Source organism: Prenolepis imparis, unplaced genomic scaffold (assembly GCF_030444845.1).
Source record: "Prenolepis imparis isolate NDT839.2.m4 unplaced genomic scaffold, iyPreImpa1.0 SCAF_8, whole genome shotgun sequence".
NCBI classification, from domain to species: Eukaryota; Metazoa; Arthropoda; class Insecta; order Hymenoptera; family Formicidae; genus Prenolepis; species Prenolepis imparis.
Window position 1 is genome coordinate 2,679,916 of NW_028141166.1, and position 23,175 is coordinate 2,703,090.

Consider the following 23,175-nt stretch of genomic DNA (forward strand, 5'->3'; position numbering starts at 1 on the left):
TTGCGAAAGACAGCCATAACAGCATCTTCCATCACAAGATTGCGTATTTGACGTGGACGACCTCCGTTTCTATTATTCGGTAAAACATTGCCAGTTTCTTGTAGTCGTCGAACAGCACCAGCTATTACATTTGGACTTGGATGATGTCGATTCGGGTATAAATTAGCATATTGCACTGCGGAAGGTGCAGCCTGTTCTCCGTTTATAAAATACAAACGAATCATTTCGTAATAATCTTGTGCGTAATAAACGGGCATGATGAGGATTATTAAATGGTCACTTATAAAAGATCATTCACTTATAAAAGCATAACAATGAATAATTGAAATGATCAGAAGATTTTGTTTATAAGAACGTTCGCGCTTGTGCTTTGTTTTCATACATACAATACATAAATATGAACATACATACATACGTATCAAAACAAAGCACTAGAAAAGATTCTTTATAAATAACAAAAATATTAAAGAAAGAAAAAATATAAATCTGATCTTTTTTTTTGAACATTTCAACTATTCGTTGTTACGTTATAAGACTATTTAATAATCTCATGCGCTTTTATTATACATAAGATTATTGCGATATGATTCGTTTATATTTTACAAGTGGAGAACAGGCTGCACCTGCGCGGTCTCTCTCTCTCTCTCTCTCTCTCTCTCTCTCTCTCTCTCTCTCTCTCTCTCTCTCTCTTCTCTCTCTGCAGTAAAAAATGTTAATTTATATCCGAATTGACATGATCATCCAAATTTAAACGTAATAGTTGGTGCTGTTCGACGACTACGAGAACCTGGTAGCGTTTTACCGAATAATAGAGATGGAGGTACACAATCTTGTGATGGAAGATGCTATTATAATTGTCTTCCGCAATAATCCCACATTAAATACAAGATCTATTGCTCGTCAGTTTAGTATATCGTATATGAATGTTTACTGAATGCTTAAAGAAAATGAGCAGCATTCGTATTATTATACAAAAGTACAACATTTAGTTCCACGATATTATCAGCTTCGCGTGATTTTCGCTGAATATTATTTAAATCTAGTAAAAACCAAATTATAGAAGTCGAATTTTGTATGTCGATAAATGTACATTTACAAGAAACATTTTAGGAATGTTTAATATCCACATTCTCTTATCATTATCATTACTGCAGCCATTTGGAAATCTATTTCTTACTCGAGAGAGATCTTTTCAACATCGAATTCCGTAAATATTTGGTATGGATTGCCGAGAAATCAAATCGTAAGTAGGTATTTTAAACTGAAATAAAATTAAAATTTAATTGTAATTTAAATTAAGATTTAAATTAATTAAATTGAAACTATTTTTATTGTTTTCTTTTTAATCATTTCTCTAATGTAACTTTTTTTATTATCTTTCGTCTGTCTATCGATTTGAATTATTTTTTTATTTAATCAATGCAATAAACATTTTCTCTCTAGAAAAATAATGTGTAATCGTTATATTACTGTTTACTTTTATTACTAGTATTGTTCTTATTGAATTATTTTTCCTATTAATATAAACTTATTGACAGGAAATCTAGATCGAACTTTTTATATTATCACGCTTAAACTCTCAAAAGTAGTCTCGATTTCTTACAAAATGATCTGCCAGATTTGTTAGTTCCGGCAGAGAATAATTTAGAAGAGGTAACATTAAATAGATGAGCTACGATATTCATGCACGATGACGCACTTGCCCATTCTGCACGTAAGAATTATTTTTATTATAAAAATATTTATTTTTAATATGTATAATATATCTTTACTCTTATTTTATTATTATTATATTTATATTATTATTTATTTTTATTTTATAATTATACAAATGTTTATAATTATTATTTTATTGCGTAGTTTAATAGAATCTATCGAAATTGTGAAGATCGCTATCTCAGTTTCAATACTGTATTCTACTCTCAGGGCTTAATTTTTATATCAAGTTCATACATCAAGACTAAAAATCTTAATAAAAGTAGTCATTACTACATACATATGTATTATAATGTTTTCATACATCAAGAAAGTTTTTTCTTGTTAAATATGTTAAAAATAAAAACATACTTTGCGCTTAAAATAAATTTAATATTTAAGTCCAATTATCGGAACCACTTTTAATATTAATTTCAATGAATCTTATTCAAAAGTATCATCTGCCATTACTTCGATAAAAATTTTCCTCAAGGATGGGAAGGATTCAGTACTAGTCCGTGGCCTGCTCGATCTCCGGACTACAACTCATGTGACCTTTCTCTTCAAAGAAAAAGTATTTCTAAACACAAATATGGAGACAGCTAACGAGATGGAAAAATTAAATATTCCACACTGCCGAGAGTATCGAGAATAATCAAATTTTAAGAGCAAAACGTACAAAAAAGAGCAGAGACATGCTACATTCGCTTCGCCCCACTTTGTCTCGCTACTCTCCGATCCCGCGCTCCCCACCCAGTAGGCGGCGCCTACGTTGCCTTCCGTTGTAGCCACGCGCTGATTGGCAAACTTTAGCAATTTATAGCGTAAAAAATAAAGCTCAGATAAAAAAATGGCTCGGGACTTTTCGATTTAGTTTGTTGTCCTGCACCTGATGGTGTGCTTCGTATACGTTTGTTTAGTTACACCCTGTATATATGCAGCGTTTCGTTTAAAAATAAATTCTAAAAATAATCGTATAAATAAAAGTACAACATTAGCAAGTAAAATGATAGCAATTTGTTAAATAAAACATTTTTTATTTTTTAAGTAAAATTTGTTAAATAAAACATTTTTTATTTTTTAAGTAAAATTTGTTAAATAAAATATTTAATAAATACTTAATGTTGTAATGTTGTAAAATATTTTAACAGAAACTGATTTTAAATGTGTTGTATATTATTATTAATATATTAAAGTTAATAAGTTTATTAAAGTTGTATGTTAAAGTTATTATTAATAAAATATTATTAACATTCTTTATTTTATAATATGGTATTGTGTTCTTAATTAGTCTACATATGTGTATGTATGTACATTTGTCTATACATATATATATACAGGGTGGGGCATTTATAGTGACGCGGGCATATTTTTCGGAAACGAAGCGAGATATCAAAAAATGTTTCAGACAAAAGTTGTAGGGTTCCAAGGGGGGCATAACACCGTGACCTTAGATTATTCTGGGAATGCGATTTTGAAGATTATTTCGAGGTCAATTTGGTTTTTTTAAATGGGAGGGTGTACTTTTTCTTCCGGAAATAAAAAGAGCGTTCAATTTTGAGTCTAAAAGTACTAGTATACTTATGACCTAAAATTGATAGGTGATGAGATATGAAGGTACGCTCAATGGACCGAAGTACAGAAACTTTAAACCAAGAACTACCACAATTGTTTGAAGACGTACCTATTGCAGAACGGTTGAATATGTGGTATCAACACGATGGTTGTCCATCTCATTATGCAGCTGCAGCTCGAGAAATATTAGACAGAAATTATCCTGGTCAATGGATAGGACGTAGAGGACCTGTTAATTGGCCTGCTCTCTGGATCTCACTTCTCTAGACTTTTTCTTATGGGGATTCATAAAAGATAAGGTTTATCAAGAAGTACCGAGTACCGACTACGCCTGAGAATATGCGTCAACGGATTATTAATGCCTGTGCGAGTATCGATGAAGACACTTTAATAAAAGTTCAGCATTCTTTTGAAAAACGTTTTCGAAAATGCATTGAAGTTAATGGCCATTATTTCGAACATTTACTGCAATAAAATTGTTTGAATTTTGAATAATCGGATATCTGTTGTCTTAGTTTTGAAATATCTCATCACCTATCAATTTTAGGTCATAAGTATACTAGTACTTTTAGACTCAAAATTGAACGCTCTTTTTATTTCCGGAAGAAAAAGTACACCCTCCCATTTAAAAAAACCAAATTGACCTCGAAATAATCTTCAAAATCGCATTCCAAGAATAATCTAAGGTAACGGTGTTATGCCCTCCTTGGAACTCTACAACTTTTGTCTGAAACATTTTTTGATATCTCGCTTCGTTTCCGAAAAATATGTCCGCGTCACTATAAATGCCCCACCCAGTATACATATATACATATATACATAAAATGCATAGCGTAAAGTTTAAGCGACTTGAAAATTCCGCGCATCGATGTTGGTTATGCGATTTTGATCGGGAAATGGCATCTTCGAGACTACCGATCGATATTGGCTCAACTCTTCCTAGACCAACTCTAAATAGCATATAATAAACAGCACATAACATTGGACCCGCGAGTGGGCTGTCGCTATTCGCCGCGTGCTTGTAGGTGCGCGAATTGGCCAATGTTTTTTAATTAATTTCTCATTAATTATTGTGAATATCGCAAATTGGTAGAGGACTATTCTACTAGGTTTAGTCTGCTCTATCTGCACCGGACGGGTTGGGCGCGAATTATTGGACATCCTGTATATACATCATATATATACAGAGTGTCCATAAAGTCAGTCCCTATCCTCTATATTTTGGAAACGGCTGAAAATTAAGAAAAAGCGCGAAATACGTGTTTGATTATTTCGAGGGGTTATTCTTTTAAGATGGTTGCGGGGATTAGGTTAGGTTTTCTCTCCAAAGTTAGTTTAGGTTTTTCCTCCAGAGTGGTGCTTCAGGGGAAGACCCCAACTCAAAAATTTTAAAACCACCCATATTGTAGTATATCGTTTGAAAAAGCATAAAAAAAGAAAAATTTTTGGCGCAAACCGAAGTTGATACGTTGAACGTTGACCCGTTCAGGAATTATTTAGTCAAAGTCGAAAAAGATAAATTTCAAAAAATCGTAACTCCCATTTGGAAAATTGTAGAAAAACGTTCGAGATTTGAAAATGATCGTCTTCTTAGTTTCTTTCCATAAAAAATTCAGATTTGTCTTTAAGGTTTTTTCAGTTCGAAAAAGAAATCCAAGCAAGACTGAATTTAACAAGTTGCTTGAATTCTTTTTCGAACTGAAAAAAAAAACTTCAAGGTCAAATCTAAATTTTTTATGGAAAAGACTTAAAAATACGAACACTTTTACACCTCGAACTCTTTTTTAGGATTTTCTAAATGGTAGTAACGATTTTTTAAATTGGCTTTTTTCGAACTTTAATCCTAAATAACTCCTGAATGGATCAACGTATCAACCTCCGGTTTACGCCAAAAATTTTCTTTCTTTATGCTCTTTTAAACCATATTGTATAATGTAGAAGATTCTATTTAAAACGTTTGAGTTAGGGTTTACCTGGGGTATTCCCTTGGGGAGATAACCCTCACAAATCTCTTAAAAGAGTAGCCCCTCAAAATGATCAAACACGTATTTTTCGGTTTTTCATAATTTTGAGCAGTTTCCGAAATATAGGGGATGGGGACGGACTTTATGGACACCCTGTATAATTACTATACTATTAATAATTTTATATCATTATCACTTTTTTCCATGTATTGCTCTAATATATTTTCATAATCGTTAATTACTTTATCATTTTTCTTCTTGTCACATTACATTCATATATGTACATACACTTATAAACATAAGATTTTGTCTCTTAAGCGTTTTACACATTTAAATGAATAATTGTACATGTGAATACCGCTTGAGGAACAAAATCACTTTGTGTATATGTGTGCAAGTATATATACGTATATATTACATATATATAGTATATACATATATATTAGTCTGAATCATGAAATAAGAGTAAGGAGACTTATCTATAAATTGAAAGTGACGAAAGATGTTTTGTATATGGCCAAATGGAATAATTTGGACCATTTCATCGCCATCTCAAAATTGTAAATGATAAATGATGAGACGAAAAGATTAGAAATGCATGGTCATAGCGGAATGTATAAATATAAAATTGAAAGAAAAACAAATAAATAAAAATAAAGTTATAAATCTTTAAAAGAAAATTTTCAAAATTTTATATTAATACATGTGTGTGTGTATATATACAGGGTGTCCCATAATTCGCGAACCACCCGTCAGTTGTAGGTAGAGTAGGTTAAACTGAGTCAAAAAGTCCTCTACCATTTTGCGATTTTCTCAATAATTAATGAGAAATAAATTAAAGAAAATCAGCCAATTCGAGCGATGATAAGCGTGCAGCGAGAAGAGACAGCCCACTCGGGGGTCCAGAGTTAGCGCTACTCGTATGTAGTTACTGTCTTTTAGTAAAGCGCTCCACCCCGCTTCATCGCGCGCCTAGCAACCGTGTAACATTATACTGTTTCTTTTCGCCGCATGCTTAGTAACGATATGAAACTGGGCTGTCTTTTCTCGCCGTCGTCACGCGAATTGGCTGATCTTCTTTAATTTATTTCTCATTGATTATTGCGAAAATCGCAAAATGGTAGAGGACTTTTCTATTCAGTTCAACATGCTCTACCTGCAACTGACGGGTGGTTCGCGAATTATGGGACACCCTGTATATTATTGTATATTTTATGTTTTATCATATTATATTATATTATATATTTATTTAAATTTATTTTTTTTATTATTTATTTTTTATTTTATATTAAATTTTATATTAATTGTATTATAATATTGTTAATAACTAAATATTAATATTAATCTATTTGACATGCAAATAATATTAGGTTTTAAAAACTAAAAGTTTAGTTAAAGTTTATGCTAAAATAAATTCTATAATTTTTTCCTAATATCATTGCGATTACAAAATTTATTGTAACTATACTCATTTAAAAAAATGTATTATCAAAATTATTTATTAACCAAACACTACACACTTACTAATTAATAACACAATTAAACATAACACTATATACATATACGATATTCAAGATGGCGATCTAATGATTCAAATTATTCTATATTCGGCAAACCTGGCCACGTAGGGAATATTTTTCGTGTGATCAACTTTTTTCTCTCTACACTATCGAGATAATCCTCTTTACTCTTACTTTATGATCTGAATCTGACGAAAAAAAAAAATAAAAATGAAAATGGTTACAATTTTCATTATCATTTCTCAGAATTAACTGCACCAATCTTATTATAGTATAACTGATCAATTGAAAGTTTGTATTCATATTATATAATAAAAATGCCATTAAATTTTTTAATACAGCATTAGTTCCTGAAATATCTTGATCGAAAGTTTTATTTAAGTCATTTGATCTGAAATTTCAGATAAGCTACTTGGTAGCGCCGCGACTTCTGTGCATAGGCAAAACTATTGACAAACGAGAAAGTATTTTTATATGTACTTAGTATCTCAACGCTACCGCGTCGTTTGATGGTAGCGCCGCGGCCTATAATTTGAGAGTTATTATTTATATAGTAAAGTGCATATTAATATGTTTTCTTGCAGTTTATGGAAAAATATATTTACAAGTAATAAATTTCTGATTCAGCATGTACATTCATCATCCTTATTATACAAATTATACATATAAAAAAGCTAATTGTGAAAGAGCATTTGTTTTCCTACATTCTTTTATAAATTATAGAAATAAAAATCATTCTGAAATTTATAACATTAAAGATATAGAATTAGAGAATTATGAACAAAATTAGAATTTTAAATGAGACAGAATTAGTTGATGAAGAGATTGAAGAATATGTTTCAGAAAAAAGTAATAATTTTTTGACGAAAACGACTTTAAAACGCAAGTTTTTAATGAATGTGCAGGCCTCATATTTAAATATTATAACAATTTAAATATATAAAAAATAATTCACATTACATTTGATTAGATTCTAAATGTTAAAAGAAATTAGAAAATAATTATTTAGATACTGCAAGATTAAAACATATTTTATATATACAATCGTTTTATGATTTCTTTTCTGAAAATTATCAGCTTAAGCATTTAATTCAATGTCACTTCTACTTCATCAATTATCCTTCTTAAAAATTATATCATTCGTGAAAAATTTGTATTAAGAGGCAAGTTTGGCAACAAAACTCTTGATTTTATAAAAGAAAATATTCAATGTGTGTTCCAATTTCCAGTTTCAAAAAAATTTTTTGAATTTACCTTTTGAATCTTATATTTTCACAAGTAATGCAAACGGTATTAAATTAAAAAAAATAATTTTCAATGTTATTCAAATCCAGTTTTGGAAAAATGACATAAAGTCTGACGATAATAAGATAGTCCTTCCTATCGCTATTATGATGAAACAACATACTATGAAACAAATAATGTGTTAAACAGTCATTGAGGAAAATGCGGAGCCTTTTATTTAAGTATATTATCTTTGCCACAATATTCATCCAAACTGGAAAATATTTTTTTTTTCTCTATTTGATTGCAAAATTGAAAAAATTTCTTATAAAATATTATTAAAAAACTTGTAAATATTGACAACAGGGGACCCAGACCCAATCACCTTGACCTTGACATATGTTGTCAAGGTCATAGGCCTGAGTAACCTCCAACAAATTTTAGCCGTCGCTCCTTCTTAAGAAGAAAGTTATTAACAACAAAAAGATTTGTAAAAATTTGTACGTAGTCTAACAGTGAAAAACTTGATGACAGAGTTCATAGAAATAGCTCTACCTATACTATATACCTATATATACCTAAAACATTCAATTTTTTATATAGAGTGTTCAAAAATAACATATTAATATGATGAATTAATTATTTATTGAATACATTTTGCTCATTATTTCAAAAAAAGGATCAATACGTTTATCTAAAGCATAAACTCTTTTAAATAAGAATTCGGCAATATATTATAATGATTATAATGATATTCTCGAGTGCCAAAACGTGGAAGATTAGTGCGTATTTCTCTTCACAATCTTTCTATGTTTTGAGTATGAACCTTAGTATTTGGATCTACAAAATTTTCACTATGATTAACTGTTTACTAAACACACACACACACACACACACACACACACACACACACACACACACACACACACACACACACACACACACACGGAGAGGTGCAAGGGGGGCCTTCGGCCCCCCTCCCGCATCCGCTCCGCCAGTAGGCAGGGTGGACCTCGCTTTATAACTTACAGCATGTGTCCATTGTGATTGAATTCTTCGCAATGCATCCCCTACCATGCATATACGTTTCTGATATCTTATATTTTCTTTGCAATTTTTTTTAATAATAACTTTTTATTAAACAACAAGCGACGGCTAAAATTTGTTGGAGGTTACTCAGGCTTATGACCTTGACAACATATGTCAAGGTCAAGTTGATTGGGGCTGGGTCCCCTCTTGTTAATATTTACCTTAAAACTTATAATATAAGAAAAAAAATTGAGTAATAACGGCATTGAAATCAGTTTACTATTCGGAAAAAGCTTAATTTGCATTTACTTTTAATTTTAGTTGATAACCTTGGTATTCATTCTATATTTGGATTCACAGAATCATTTAATAGCATTTATTTTAGTTGTTTTTATCTATGTTAGAGTAATAACAAAAAATATTATTAATATAAAAAATGTAAATATTGTACGGCTGAAAATTATAATTCTCATTTATTTTTAAACAATTACAAACTTATTGTTAGTTGGATTAAAGAAGTATGCATTTTAAAATTTCAGGCTTTCATATAACTAAAAATTTGAGTGTCGATGTTCAACGTGATGTATTAGAATGTATTTGTAAATATGATATTGGTGTCTTTTTATATGTACTATATATGTATATCTATGGAAAAAAAAAAAAATTTTTTTTTTTCGTTAGATTAGCTCAATTCTCGTATAAGAAATTTAAATTATGGAGCAAATTGTAATTCAAATAAACCAACTAAAATAAAAGAATCACAAATAAAAAAAACAAAACATAATTATGAGCTTAGAAGTGTTAATATTTATAATTTACGCTTCTTTAATTTTAGATGACTTTGCACAAGAGAATGATGAGCACTGGAAAGTCTTATTAACATTAAAAAATATTATTAATATAGTTTGTAGTTTAATTATCTCTGATAAGAGTCATATCTTCTTAAAATTATTAATAAATGATTATTTACAGTTAGTAGAAAAATTATTTGGAAATCATTTACGGCCAAAGCATCATTTTTTATTACCTACACTATTCTAGAATAATGGAAAGAATTGTTCTTTTGTGGAAAGTAAGTTCAATCAGATATGAGAGTATGCACAAAGATGAAAAAATTATAACAGAAAATAGTAATAATAGATGTTTGTCGAACAGTTGCACTAGAAGTCGATTAAAACTAAATTATCGTTTCTTTAAGTTAAAAAATCCAATAGATATATAGGAAAATGGTCCAATTAAAACTATTAAAATTAATGATATAGATGACATTACATTAATAATATAAATGAGATTTCATACACATTTTACGTGATTCTATTTTATAAAACGATGAATAAATTTACTGTCATTTATAATATTATGAAAACACTATTAAACAGCATTTTATTGTTGTTACATTCAAATGAAAGCATTATTTCATGTCATTATTTTAACTATAAAAGATAAAGATGATTACTCGATTAACAAAGAAAATATAACAAAGAAATTATAAGTATAACAAAGAAAATAAAGAATTGTTTTCTTAATGAACATTTTGAAGCATATTTTATACCTGATATTGACAATTTTACTTGGAATGTTTTAAACATATCTAATTTGCAGATAACTTACTTTTCAAAAATAAACATTTTGCACAATGGTGATAAATATATCACAAAAAATAGCCATAAGTTTTGAAAAGATAAAATTGTATTTTTTATATGTATATGTATATACAATGTATATACAATAATGTTTTAAACCAAAAACTAGTGTTTTTATTTTTCTTATTACAGATTAAACTTATATGTATAAGTTGCATTTTTAAAATTGTTTAAAAGACTTTTCAAAATATTCAAAAAATGTATAAAATACTATAATGCATATATATATCTGGAAATTTTTAATAAATTACTTTCTTAAAAAATTACAAAGTTTGAGAATTAAGAAATAGTAAAAGAAATAAAAAAGTATTATATTATTTTAGCAATAGAAATAATATCTGTAAGGAAAAAATATTTATTTGATAAATAAAAATAATTTTTTATTACATTAAAAAGAGCTAAGAAAAATGGTAGACATTAAAACAGTCTAAAGAGATTTCTACGTGCAAGAAAAAATGGTGTGACATAATAACCAAATCTGTCATACTGATAAAGAATAGAAAATATAAAAAAAATATATATTAAAAAACATTTATATAGATTTTTAGCTCAGCGTTAGCATATTAGACTACCATTTCGAAATCTTAGATTTAAATCCCATCAATGCGTTTTCAAAAATTATAAAATGTGTAATTAATAAAAAATATATGCGAAATCATAAATACTCACATATCAAATTAAACTATAAAAATTAAAGAACTATTTGAAAATCAAAAGGAAAAATATTTTTTTCATTTAAATATTGCACCGAAATTATTACTGTTTTTTGTCGTATTGATTATGGAATAATATACAATAATGTAATCTGTATTCGTTACTGTAGAATCTGTAACATAATTTATGTTATTACACGATTACATAGCACAAATATTAATAGAAAGAATAATTCACATTTCACACGTATGAAGGTTAGCGGAACTATTCACCCATGTAAACTTGGTACCCTACTTTTAATAAATAAATTTTCAATATATAAAACGATAATAATTTCGTATTTAGATGTTTGACAATATTATCATTTGTAATTCAAGCGATAAAAAATAAAAAAATGTTTAAAAGCTGTCTGACTTTAAAATTATGGAAAAATCATTAATATGACAGTTCTTTAAAAATTTCTTTCTTCTTCTTTTCTTAAAAAATTCTTTAAAAATTTTCTATTTTTTATGGCTTGAACTGCAATCGAAAATATTGTTACGACAAACAATCAAAAACAAAATATTATAGTTTTATTGAAAACTTTATTTATTAAAAGTTGAGTGCCAAGTTCACATAGGTGAACCCTTCAGCTGCCAATTATACGGCGCCCCAGAGTCGCGGTCATGTTTAGGTTCACAATTTTTATTATTAACGGTTTAAGAAGAAACTCCCTTTTTTTCGTCACACAAAGAAAATTGATTTAACCGCTCTCTCGACAGATTCAATCTCTATATAATTTTATGTTAGAGTGTTCTTACTCTTCAGTATCTGTATCAATGTCCAGCCGTCCGTATCAGTGTTAAGATCAATTCAGATATTTCCGTACTGTATTCGTGACGTATCCGTTCCGCGCACAAACATGCACTGACGAAAGTATCATCTCCATTAATTTTATATTAGAGTATTCTTACACTTCAGTATCCGTATCTAACCATCTGTATCAGTGTCAGTGAGTAGATAATGATCCGCGCCAATATTTTTACTGAACAGACGGCATGAAACAATGAAGGCACTGTGACGTCTGAACGATTTTAAACAAAACACTGATGTGTAGAAGAGAAGATCCTCTAAGGATTCAAAGATTTGAAGCAGTTTAGTTACACATTTGGACCTGTGCAGATCAATTTGTTGTTTTAATTTTTGTTTTATTATTATTTAAAATGGACGATGCAAAATTAATAGAATATGTTCACGAGTATGAAGAGATATATATTATAATTTAGCACATTCGCAGTATATGAATGAAAATTATAAAGATAAAAGATAGGCTAAAATAGCAAAAATAGAACAACCAGATATGTTAAATAATAACCAATTTAGTATTATTATTGGTGATAGTACAAAATCGAAGTAATATAAATTGAAGTTATTTACTAATTTACAAATACACAAATATTTAACTTTTTCATTTTGCCAAAGAACTGACCCTATTGGTGAATTGAAAAACTTTTTATATAAATTTCTAACATAAAAGGCTTGTTCTGTAGCATTTCCACTTCGAATAGAAATATCTTAAAATGTTGTATCAGAATTTGCACGATCAACAGAATCATTGGATACATTAATCATACTTTCGTCTAAATCTTTGATATAATTGTGCAAAACACAGCAAAACATAGCAAGAATTATCAAAAATCAACATTTTTTAGCTTTGATTGTAAGCCTTTGATTGTAACCTCCTTTGATAAGTGCGAAATCTTTGAGTAAGAATGTTTTCCACAATTCTCCTTACGTGACATAAACAATAATTATAAATTTTTTTTCATCATCATCTAATTGTTTACTAGGATATTATCACATTAAATAGTTTTGGGCGGAAACATTGTGAGCAAAAACATTAAAATATTTTAATTTTAATTTAAATTATAAAAATCATTGAACCATTCAAGAACAGTCATCAATTCATCGTTTACTAATATTTCCCGGCAATATTATCCTCCTTATTCAAAGCAATAATAACAATAATATAAAATTATTTAAATTTGAAGAAATTAAAACGATAGAGTATGTTTAAGAAATTTTAAAAGAATTCATTATAATTCACAATTCAAATAATCTATTTTAATCAAAGTTTATTGTAAGCAATATCTTTTTATATGTTCACTTTATAAGTTGTAGTATTTTATAAACTATATGTTGAACAACGTCATGCAGTTATTTATATTATATACCTATCTTATTATTTTTACCTTAAACAAATAGCGAGTCGTTCTTTTGGACTTATTGGTTCTTTTCAAAAGGTCGTTTGTTTTTTAATTTCAGATTCAATTTTTTCTTATAAAATTTTTTTTCTATAAAATAATCGTTGAGACATCCGAAAGTATTGATACGTTTCATCGTCTATTAATTCTTTATACATTGTTGCGAATTCGCCTTTAATTTTTTTTACAAATTTCATGAATTTACTTACGCCTTCTTTTTTACGTAAAACGGTTTCTTTTTCATCCAAAATTAGTGCATCACTGCAAGTTCTTTGATTGAAAAATTCATCTTTCTCTCATGACGTTCTGAAATGCACTGAACGAAAACGTGTACAGAATTGAAGTATATGAACTTTACACTGATAGGTACTAGAGGTACAGATATGTCTGAATCCGATACAGAACGGATACGTCACGAATACGGTACGGATATGTCTGAATCGACCTTTTAGTATGTAGACAGTGATCTGTACCGATATTTTCACTAAATGAAACGGAATAATGATAGCACTGTGATGTCTGATTTAAAACAAAACACTGACGTATAGAGGAGAAAATCCTTCGAGTGTTCAAATATTGTATTTAGAGCAGTTTAGCTACATATTTAAATCTGTATAGTTTAATTTTTTAATTGTTTTTCGTAATAATTTGAAATGGATGATGAAAAATTGATAGAATGTGTTCGCGACTATAAGAAGCTTTATAATTTAGCACATTTACAATATCTGAATGAAAATGATAAAGATAAAAGTAACCTAAAATAGCAAAGAAATTGGAACAACAAAATATGTTAAATAATAACAAATTTATTATTATTACACGGAAAAAACAGTATGGTAGGTTCACACATAAATCTGATTGTGCTAACCAGATTAATAGTAAATCTGGTTGGCACAATCAGGTTTATGTGTGAACCTACCATACTGTTTTTTCCGTGTACATACGTTCTGAGATGTACTGAATCGACGCATATAGAACTGAAGTATATGAATATTTTGCACTGATAGGTGCGGATACGGAACGGATATGTCAAAGATACGGCATATGAATATGTCTGAATCGACTTTTATTTATCCGCTCTGCATAATCAAAACCATTTTTCTATTATTTTATTTTATTTTAATTTATTAATAAGCTTAATTGTGTACAAATTACGTCTGACATATCCTCATTTTCTTCTTCTCTTTTGCGTGATTACGTGCAACCGCGTTATTATCGAACATATATTTATTATATTTACATTATATTATATTTTCTTCATTATATTATATATATAAAAACGGACCAATGAAAGCCGTCAAAGTTCAAAGAATAGAGGCGGGAACAGTTATTTTCAAAACAATTTCAATTTAATTCTATTAAAGGAAATAAATTTAATTTCTTAAATTTTCTAAATATAGTTGAATTTAGTAAAAAGAATAAATTTGTATCCGTTTGTGTAATGTTTATTAGCCATTTTCTATCTGTGTTTGTTTGACATTATATTTTATATTTTTTGTTTATTTTATTTTTATAAAAAATATCTTTTGCAGAAGTGATACATTGTGCGATAGGTTAACTACAGAAAATAAAATTACAAAAAAATTTATAAAAAAATGATTTATCTCTGCGAGAACATTTTTTCTTATATTTTTCATATTTGACTGCCCATCGGAATTATTTGTACGTCGAGAATCTGAAGTTATTTTAACACTGATATCCTTGTGGTTAAGGATAAAAGAACATTCTCTTAGCCATTACAGAAAAAATTCAAAACAAAAATTATATAAATTAATATTGCAAAAAACTATTCCCATATTAATTCTCTGAATGTCAAATCTACTGCGATACATTGTCCTTACGCGTCTATCGATTACAGAGAGTACAAATACATTTCACTACACTTATTCAACACTATGTCCACCCTTACTCTGAATTGTAAATCTGTTGACTCGAAGATTTGTATTCTCATTACACAGTTGTCACATAATTATGCGCACAAAGAAAAAACGAGAGTGAGGAATGGAACACAATAGACGCTCTTATAATTTTGCGTGTATATATTTTATAGCAATCAAAAATTTTACGAAAGAGAAATAATTTACAATTGTTAAATAATTATTATTGAAATAATAAATAATAATTATTTAATTTTTTACCTTTGGAAACATATATCAACATTTATATCCATAAACTAATCCATTTTAAAAAATGCACATTTTATCAAGAAATCTTTTTGCAATTGATTCTTTTTCCTTGCTCTAAAACTTAGAGATGTAATATACGTAAGATTTTAAGGTAATTTAATTTTTTAAATAAAATGTATATTTTCAAAAGTAATTTTCTTTAAAAATAATTTTTTTTTGTTTGAAACAATAAAATGTCTTTGAAGCACAAAAAATTTCTCAAGTAATGCGTATCTGTGTGAGACTTCGAGTTTCAAAGAAGTTTTGTTTCCAAAAAAAAAAAAAAAAAAACCACTTTTAAGAAAAAATAAATGCAAACTTGCCTCTTGTTTATTACATAAACTTCTGACAAAGAGATATAGAGAAAAATGAAGAGTAAAATGACAATTATAACGGTCTATCAATTTTTTAATTCCTATGTCTTTTCTTAATTCCTACGATGACGTAAAAACAATGCTCTATCTTTTTTCAGACTCTAAAATCTTACTTGTTATTTGTAAAAATTAGAAAATTCCGAAAAATAAATTAGAATTTTCTTATAATTTAGATATTTTAGAGACGTGACAATTTCATCATCTGACTCTCATATGTGAGTTAGATGACTTTTATTAGTGAGTTAGACAAAAGAGTTAAATTATGACTGAACAGTCCTTCATGTTAATTACAATATTTGGAAAATTGTCCTACCTTGTTCCTTTACGGTCGCCGCCGGTCTATTTTACTGCTAATACACAAGGATATTCGCCTCTGCGGGATGAATCTGCGCCTATCTACGCACGTGTCGCAACTCACCTTTCTGCCGGAAATCGCTTCAGCCAGCAAATAACTCGTTCCTTAGCTGTGTCCACTGTTCTGTCCGCGATAAGTCTCACACCTTAATTAAATTTCTTTTTATTATTTAAAAAAAAAGTTCCTTTCTGGAACACCACTGCACTGATAATGTCTGATACACACTGATAGTTCTCACTAAAATTCCCGGATTTACCGTTATTTAGTGTCCCTGAAGGATAGACGGAATTTCGGGGAAAACGACGGTAGATGTAAGGACACATTTTCAATTAACAAAATATATATTAGATATTTAACCACTTCACAATACAACAGTTCTTCGTTTTCACGACTATTTCGCCGTCGCACTTGCAGGTCTTTACGTAGCGTTTTTTTACCGCTATTGCTTTATCGCACGCGTATCACATCTTACGTTTTCAAGCTTGGATATCCGCGTTTAATAATTATTCCGTCTTTCTATGTATTCATTATTAACATTTTCTTCCTGATGCTTGTATCTCCGCATCCTGTATCAGACTGCTCGCTTTGTCTGCCTCCTCGGCTATCCTGACTCGTTTACCGCAAGGGTCGACTCGCGCGAAATTCCTATTGGTCAGATCCTTACTGCACATTCGGATCCCGCCCGCTGTTCTAGTCCACCGGTCTAGCCCCAGGTTTTTTACTAGGTTACAAAACGTTTCGTATTAATTCTTGCTGTAATTAATTTTTCCTTTTGTCTTTTCCATTATGTAACAATTACCACGTGATTTTAATAATTCATTAGCATTTCTTGTAATTATCCGACTTACTCCCATACACAATATTTTCACTATTTCCGTTATCTGAAATACTTTAGCGTATTTGTATAATTGTGAAATACTTTAGCGTATATGTGTATCGTATATCATGTTTAAATATACCATCGCTTTGCTTTGTTACTATTATACTTTTGTTAATAAAGGAATGTATGCTAAATCGTACCGTTCGTTAAATCGTACCTCTACTGTATTTCTTAACTAGAGTTAAAATATTTTAAGATGTTAATGCTGTTGTATCGCAGCTAGCCTCACTCGAATACCGCAATGTTTGTTTTCTTCTCAAGTGATCCGTTGATGAGTGACGTTCATAAATTTATTTTGTATAATTTTCATGTAATATTCGGCACCCCGCGCCTATTACATTGAGAAAGATAAGCAATTAAACTTATTATTAAATCATTTTTTCATCTTATTTAATTCTATATATGGAAGCGTTGAAAAATCGGCAAAATGTTTTAAGATTATTTTTTTATTCACTTTAATAAAGCAATGGAAGTCTGTAAAACGTACCGCTAACTTTTTATTATATTCAAGGTTAAGAGTATTTTATTGACCAACACTGGCTAAAGCAATAATTCTTTTATTACGACGTTTCGACCCTAAATTGGGTCCTCTTCAGGCTATTCTTTAATGTAACGTGGTAAACCCTATACGCACATGATGTTATGTTAGAATGTGAGTTAAAATTGACAGAATCATAGTCAGTATCAAACAGTTTGATACTGACTATGATTCTGTCAATTTTAACTCACATTCTAACATAACATCATGTGCGTATAGGGTTTACCACGTTACATTAAAGAATAGCCTGAAGAGGACCCAATTTAGGGTCGAAACGTCGTAATAAAAGAATTATTGCTTTAGCCAGTGTTGGTCAATAAAATACTCTTAACCTTGTTTTTAAAATTCGACTGGCAATCACATCTTACATTTTGTTTTTATTATATTGTACTGGTACGATTTACTAAACTTATTTTTTTACTTAGGCCCTGTTTTTTTTCTTTATATTTAGATGGACAACCAAAGAAAATATATTATCAAATTTTATAATTTTATTGAGATAATACTTATTTATATATATTTTTGTAATACAAAAAGTATTTCTGTTAAATTTTTGAAGAGAATTTATGATTATAAATATAACATTCTTATATAAATATGTTTCGTTGCAGACTGAAAACTTTTGTAGAAAATAAAACTTCATTTGTTTTGTTACAATTTTTTAATTTTATTGTTAGAGATATGTTTTGAAAACTCATGGGTTCAATTTAGCAAACCGATATATAAATCGCACCGATAAATCGTATAAATTTTTTAAATTTATAATTTACGTTTACGATATAAAACAATGATAAATTTGTGTTAATATTTAGTGTATATCGATGACAAAAAACCATAATTTTAAAATAATAAAAAATTTTGTCATTTTTTTGATAGTTTTATTGCAATTTTAATATTTACCTTAAGGAGTACGATTTAGCATACTTTTCTCTATGTAGTGTGTGATGTAGTACTATTGTTAAAACTGTCATGTATTGTTTCTATGCCTAGTATATGGTTATAACTACAATAAATGCGGAATATATATTTTTTTTGACTGATTAATATATACATATAATGCTCAATATAGTGCTATTATTAAACTTGCAATGTATCGATTTATTAGCTATCGACCCGATATCACCGTAATGTATGTATACCTAATATAACAATTGTTTAAAGCTTATGCGCAATGCGATAGTATTATTAGGCACGTATTTTCTTAACATTTGATAATATTTGATAGCCGCTTGATATGCAGAATTTCATATTTAATTATTTAATGAATGTAATATATTTTTTGATAATGCAACAGTCTATAATTTAATAATCATTCCTATTGCACGCAATAATTTTATTCTTTTCTACTATTTTCTCTCTCTCTCTTTTTTGAGTCATATTATTTATCTTAGCGTCTAATTCGATATTATGATAGAATCTTAACTTCTCAAATTTAGTACTACGTAATACAAGTTAAAATAAATATAATTTTATGTAACGGCTTTCTCTAGTCATTATTTTTTTATTATATAACTCTAACTTTAGATAGTATTTTATTATGTAATCTGTGGTAATATTATTATTATATATAACTATATGAAAATTCTTCTCAATGTCTAACGTTACTCTATGCTTCAAACTCTAGATATTTAAAAGAATGATATTTTTGAGTTTTTCATTATAAATTTTCTTGACATTTTTTTAGAATAACGTGTCTGCGTTGAACACTGCTGGAGCTTCGAGGCAATTGCACTGTTGGTGGTCCTTGTTTTTCCGCAAGGCGCAGGACCCGTATTAGGCGTCGTTCCATGCTTCTCATTTTCCGAGACTCGTCGGCCTCGTCCTGAGCCTCCGGTTGTGTACGGTTAAATTAGAAAGTGAATTTGAAAGTGACTTTTCTTACGGAAGAAAATTTATTGTAACGAACTTGCCATATTATTTTGATGTTATAATATTTGAACGCACAAAAATAAAAAAAATAAAAAAAAAATAAAAACAGAATAGAAAATTTTATTTATTTGACTAAATGAAACACGATAATTAATAAAACATTAAAACAAAAACAATTATTTATATAAGTGTTATATACATATATACATTATAATATACAATATACAGTTATATATATATACACTCGTCAACAAAATTAACGCATATGTATTTTAAGTTAAAATTTCGCATAATTTCAAATAAGCATAACTCCGCTAAAAATGATCGGATTTGAAAAATTTTTTTGTCACTGTTAAGCTTGAAGTCTCTACTTTAAAAACCATTCGTCAGATTTTTAATTTATCCTCCTCCCCCGTATGCTACTGCTTCAAAAGTAAGGACGTGTTTTGTCTCTAAAAAATTGCGTACTTTGACGCACTCCACGGGGTGAAATAAATTTTTTTCGCAAATCTTATCATAACTATCATAAAATGTGGACTTTTTACTACAAATTAAAAAAAAAAACAAAGTTCGTACGATTTTTTTTCGCGGAGTTATTACATATGAAAGTTACCCATACATTTTTTCCATTTACCGCCAGTATTACTTAGTATTACCCGACACGCACCACGAGGTTGCTGGTTGGATTTGGCGCATAGTGTGTGTGTGTATGTGTGTGTGTGTGTGTATGCGCCCACGCGTGCGTGCGTGCGTGTAAATTTGGGCTCAAATTCCTTAAACAACAATTAGAGCATGTATTAATATGCGTGAACGTATAGAAGAAGTAATCTGAAGACGAGGCGGGAACACACAATTTTGAATGAGAACATTCCTACATTTCCCTCTCCTAACCATACGCACGCACGCATACGCACGCACGCACGCACGCACACATACACACACACAGCAGAGAGGGTTTGGAGTCATTAAATGGAAAAAATGGATGAGTAACTTTCATATGTAATAACTCTGCGAAAAAAAATCGTACAAACTTTGCTTTTTTTTAAAATTTGTAGTAAAAAATCCACATTTTACGATAGTTTTGATAAGATTTGCGAAAAAAATTTATTTCACCCCGTGGAGTGCGTCGAAGTACGCAATTTTTTTTAGACAAAACACGTCCTTACTTTTGAAGCAGTGGCGTACGGGGGAGAAGGATAAATTAAAAATCTGACGAATAGTTTTTAAAGTAGAGACTTCAAGCTTGACAGTGAAAAAAAAATTTTTCAAATCCGATCATTTTTAGTGGAGTTATGTTTATTTGAAATTATGCGAAATTTTGACTTAAAATACATATGCGTTAATTTTGTTGACGAGTGTATATATACACACATTAAATGACGAAGCGAAATGACAAATTACTAATTGTTCTAACAATAAGATAATAAAGAATAATAAACCGACGCTCAATTCGTTAAAGGTTTTTAGTAAATAAAATATCTTTTGTAGTTTGAGTTCTCAATCTGTCTCAAGGAAAATAGATAATATAATTAAATGTTTTGAACATAACCGTAGATTTAAATGTTTCTTAATTTTAAATTATTTAATAATTATTTTTGTTTCGCCTGTAATTTTATTCTATTATATATTTTATATTATATATAACTATATATATATATATATATATATATATATATATATATATACAGGGTGTTTGTTTATAAGTGTCCGAGCAAATATCTCGCATCAAAGTTACAAGAAAGTTTAATAAGAGAAATTTGCACGGCTTTGAGTCAGCTACAAAGTGCATGTAAAAAATTTTTTTTTACTCGTGACCTTTTTGAGTTATAAAGGTCAACATAGTTTTTTTAAATGGATACCTATAATTTTTTTTGCACATTTACATATTAAATAAACAGAGCAAGGGGATTGGCCGTCAACAAAAAAGGAGTTATATGAATTCGCGCGTAGGGAACCAGAATACAAGGCGTTTCGCGCGTATCGCAGCGGAAAAAGGCCGTAATTCACGCGATAATCGGAACAACAAAATTGGGCGCCAGACGCGATCTTTCACGCGTCAATTCGCGAAACAACAACCAAACTTCAAATCTTGGCCGAAGTCTCGCTACGGGCCGGTTAGCTCTCCTAATGGTAGAGGGGCAGGGTGGAGTTGCCGCAAAATTATTCTAATCAGAGATATTGAAATGCGAGCGAAGACAAGAACAAGAACGATAATTTTACATGACAAGACACTGAGACCAAATAAAAGACGCGAGATAAAATTAACAAAATAATAATAAAGATTTATTACAAAAATAAAATAAGGAAAATGAGAATAACAATAGAACCAATAATAGTAAGAACCGTAAACAATAAAGAAAAGGAAAGTAATAGTGGAATTGATATCGATAGTTACAAATAAAATTTTTAAAAAATAATGTAATAACACTGATCAATAGAAAATAATTGGAATAATATATTACTAATGATAGAACAAAAATAGCCGCGAGATTGCAAATAACAACAGCGCAAATAATATTAGGTTCTCGGGATGTGTTCGATATCGCCACTCGTAAATATATTTATGTAAATATACACTGAGAAAAAGATTTCGTTTTTATTAACAAAATCGTCTTGGTAGAGCATTTTAGTTAAACAAAACAGAATTTTTGGTTATCATGACAAAATTCAACATTTTATAACTACTCCGTGTGGTAGACTTATTTACTATAAGGATCTGATTGAATATTTTCCTGTTGGATCTACAAAACTTCTAGTTATATTCACGTTAACCGCACATGTACATACATGGTCGTAGCTTGTGTGTGGCATCCCCTCCTATATTACCGAGACTTGTTATCTACCAGAATTTCTTGATAATCTAACTAAAAAATTTTATCAGAATTGTCTAGTAATTTCTATAAGAATTCTGTTTCGTTCATTTTCGAACAGATGTACTGGTTGAATCTACCAGAATTCCTCATAATGTAACAAAACTTTTTTCTCAGTGTGTAGTATACTTTTTTGCTGGGCGCGAGTCGCAGGCAAAAACGAGAAAGATTTTCTCGGCTATGAAATACACTTTTCACGGAGCAAAATTATTACGAAAAGGATGTTATATCAAATATAATGCGTCGGAGAAGTTGCACGCGCGATCTAAGGCGGCGAAATCGATATCCGACGGGCGGACAACGCTACCGCGAATTTATTCTCTCTCTCTCTCTCTCTCTCTCTCTCTCTCTCTCTCTCTCTCTCTCTCTCTCGCTTCTGCGTTCGCGTTCTCTCTCGCCGGTAACAAGTAACGCGCGCTCTTTCCAACAAATGATTCCCGCGAAACTGACTCACATTCACGCTCACACGACTAACGACAATTGACCTTTGCAAATAAGATTCACACGCCGGCTACGGCCGGTTACAACGACGACAAATTTTTCCAACGAAGACGCAATTACACAAGTGCGCGACAAT